Raw genomic sequence first — 4256 nt, forward strand, 5'->3', positions numbered from 1 at the left:
TTATTTTAAATATATATTTATTTAATTAAAATTTCCAATTTAGAATGAAAAATTCTAAATATAAATTTTAATTTAATATTAATAAATTTTACTTAGATGGATATGAAAATATTTCCATCTTAGTAATAATTTCCAATAAATATTTAGAAAAATATTCAATTTAAGTTGTTACAAAATTAATTTAAATTAATTTACAACTCAAATTTAATTTTCTATAAATATAAATTTCATTTCGAAAAATTAAAGTATTTAAGAATGCAATTTTCAAAAATGCATGTTAAAATAAAAAAAAAATCTTGGAAAAATTATTCTAATTTAATGTTGGCCCAAAATTAATTAATATAATTAATTTACAACAAAAAATATAATTTTCCTATTTAATTAAATATATATAAGAAAAATTTCAAATATTTAAGTATGATGATGAAAATCAACTTAAATATTAATTTTCTATTTAATTAAATACACTAGAAAAATACTTCAACCAAAAACAGATAATATCTATCTAGATTTTCATGGACTAATTAATTCAATTTCTAATAATATACTTTAATTTATTTATTTTAAATTAATCAATAAATGAAAAAATTATTGATTTAAGTTGGTCCAAAATTAAAATAAATAATTTACAACTTTGATCTATTTTTCAAATAAAATTCGAAATTCCAGCATTTAAGAAATGCAATTTCGAAATTTGATTAATAAAATAAAGAAAAAATATATTTTGAAAATTATTTAAATTTAAGTTGAAAAAATAAATTTCAACTTAAAATAATTTTCTATTTAATTAAGTGTCATGAAAAAGAAATATTTAAGTATCATGATGAAAATCAACTTAGATATTTAATTTTTCAAATTAATAAAATGTATTAAATTCAAGAAATAAATAATTAAGTGTAGAGAAGCCTTAATTATTTATCTCTAGTTTAATACTAGGAAAAAAATTATACTTAAAATAAATTGTACCAAAATTAATTATTTAAATAATTAAGTTCACAATGTATAATATTTTCCTATTTTAATATTAGAAATAATAAGTAGTCTAGAAATAACTATCTAGAAAATATCTTATTTGACTAAGTATCTTTTCCACAAAATTTGAAAAAATATCTAATTTAAGTGGTATTAGAAAAAATCTAGAACTTAAATATTTTCAAATTTAAATTTAACTAAATATCAAAAATTAAGTTGTAACCACTTAATTTAAAAATATTTCATTTTAAGTTAATATTCGAAAAGATATTAACTTAAAAAAATATCTAAAGAATCATAATAACCAATACCTAAAATTCCTCAACTTAATTTTAAAATTTTAAATCCAAAAGATATTCAGATTTAAGTTGATTAGTTAGAGATAACTAATTTTCAACTTAAATAGGAATATTTAATGAAAAATTTAAATTAAGCTTCAGAAAGAATCTAGATGGTTATAATTCTATATTTAATTAAATACAAGAAAATACATATAGTTTAGCTTAGAATTAAATTCTTTAAACTATGATTTTCTTAAATTAATTTCAAAATAAATGAAATTAATTATGTTGCTAATCAATTTTATTAGGTTAAACTAGTTTAATTAACCTAGTACAGTTATTCAAATCAGGCAAATGGGCCTTCACAATTGGTGTGGTTCATGTGAGGGGGTGTTGGGTTCAGTATGTCGTACCCACTACTATGGCTCCCAACTCTCACACAAGGCCCAAAAGAGAGGAATTTAACCTTAAAATGAACAGCTGTTATTAATTGAATAGGCCCAAAACTAAATGGACCTAAATAAAAACTATCAAGAACTATGATATTTTATTTAGCAACAACAACCTATATGCATCTATAATAAAATTAAACACATACGCTCATACAGGCACACTTTGGATGGGTCGTATCATGTTGCTAGGTCATACACAGATGAAAGAAGATTGTAAATATACCTGTTACAAATTATTTAATTGACCAAGGGAGCCATGAGTTAAAATTAGATCATTGGATCTGTCAACAAGTTAACCATGGCTATTTGCAATCAAGCAATAATAGGTTTTAAAAACTTACAAACAAGCTAAAACACATACTCCTGCAACAAGGTTAGCTGGATAATTGGATGTAGGATTTATTTAATTTTAAATAAATAATTTCAAAAAATAATTAATAAATAAAAAAAAAATTATTTTCGAAAATTTTTAAAAAAAATTTGAAAAATTTCAAAATTTGAAAAATTAAGTTTAAAATTAAGCCTAAAATTTTAAAAAATTAGGTTTCAACCAACCTAAATATCATTTCAAAATTTGCTAACTACTTTTAAAATTTAAATGTTATTTTATAAATAAAAATTAAATAAAAAATTAAAAAATGTAAATGAATATCTTTTTCAGATTTTAAATGTAATTTAAATAAATAAAATAACAAAATTTAAAAGTTAGCAAAATATCTTACATCTATTTAAAATTACATGATTATAGTTATCTCATTTTCAATTTAAATAAGGTCAAATTATATAAAAAAAGATATAATTTAAAAATTTAAAATCTGACCTTAAATTTAAAAATAAGATAAGATATAATCAAATTTAAAAATAAGATAGATAATTAAGCAAAAAAGATAGATACTAACTATTTTTAAATTCAAACTACACTAATATCATGAATTAAATTTAAAAAATATTAAATTAATTCATTATGATAATTAGAGTTGAATTAGGAATAGTAATAGTATAAATACAGAACTACACAAAAAATCGGAAGTTAATTCCATGAAAGAGCATGAAAAAACGAACAAAAACGAAAAAATTGCAAGCTGTTTGGGCGTGCAAACTCGGCGCAGGAGGAAATCAGCATGATTTCCGCGCGCGCAGGTGTTGCAGCGACACAACCCGATTTTTTCGAAACTTCAAAAAATCATAACTAATTCAAATTAAATCGAAATTGAGTTCTGTAAAAAAGTAACTTGCTTAATTTTTTCCATACTATCCAATAAAAATAATTCCAGAAACAGATATTCAATTAATTTTCACGAAAATTCACAAACATCAATCAATCATCAAATAACACTCAATACAACATGATACCATCCAAAAAACATCAAACAATCGTTTTAAAGTCCAAATTTCTTGCAAGCAAATCAATTACCATGGCTCTGAGGCCAGTTGTTGGAAATTATTTTACCAGGATCTTAGATCTACTCACAAGTATGTTGATTAACACCCTAAATATGAACTTTCTAAAACGATGAAATAAACACATATAAAGTTTAGTAAACCTTACATTGGGTGCAGCGGAATAATATAACTCCTTCCGTTCAGATATCTAGCCCTTGATTCCTTTCTGTAGCAGAGCATTATCAATATCTAAACCTGGATCTCTTTCTCTGATTCTTTAGTGCTGAAACTCCTTCTTGCTGAAAGTCTTTCTTCACGATCTTCCTCACTATGATTGAGGTATCACTTGCTGTGTGTGGGCACTATTCTCACACTAAGAATTTCGAAATTCAAGAGGGAGGAGAAAGAAGAAGTGGCGGCTAAAGATAGGGAGAGAGAAAGGCTCAGGTTTTTCTCTGAAGGAAAAATAGAAAATTTAAGTGTGAATTTCTTGAAGCCTTCAGTAATCATTTATAGCATTCCACCAGGATTAGGTTTGAATTATTTGGCCTTAAAATAATGAAAATATCAGTTTAAATTCCCTACAAAAGTGGCCGGCCCTATGCAAGTGGATTTGGGCCTCACTTTTTGCAATTTTGCAGTTTTATCTTTTATGCATCTGATTTTCTCAAAAATGCCAATTTTCAAATTCAACCATTTAAATGCCAATTCTAACTATTTAATAACTATAAATAATTATTAAATAATATTGTCATTTATCATATTTATTAATTGAACCATACAAAGTATCATAATTAACAAATATGCCCCTAAAACTCTTTCTTTACAATTTCGCCCTTACTTAGTGAAAAAATTCACAAATAGACATAGTCTAATTTGAGAATTATAATTGATTAATCAAAATCAATTATATGAGTCTTACAAGCAATATTATCTCAACTAGTGCGGGGACCATGGGTCTATATAACCGAGCTTCCAATAAGCAGATCAAGAATTTATTACTAAAATTCATTGACTTATTAATTCTTCGTTGAATCCACGCATAGAACTTAGAATTGCACTCTCAGTATATAGAATGCTCTATATGTTCCACCATATAGACACATCATTAGTTATCCATTGTTATAATCCTAATTTGATCAATGATCCTCTATATGAATGATCTACA

The sequence above is a fragment of the Cannabis sativa genome, chromosome 2, assembly GCF_029168945.1.
Source record: "Cannabis sativa cultivar Pink pepper isolate KNU-18-1 chromosome 2, ASM2916894v1, whole genome shotgun sequence".
In the NCBI taxonomy this organism is placed as follows: Eukaryota; Viridiplantae; Streptophyta; class Magnoliopsida; order Rosales; family Cannabaceae; genus Cannabis; species Cannabis sativa.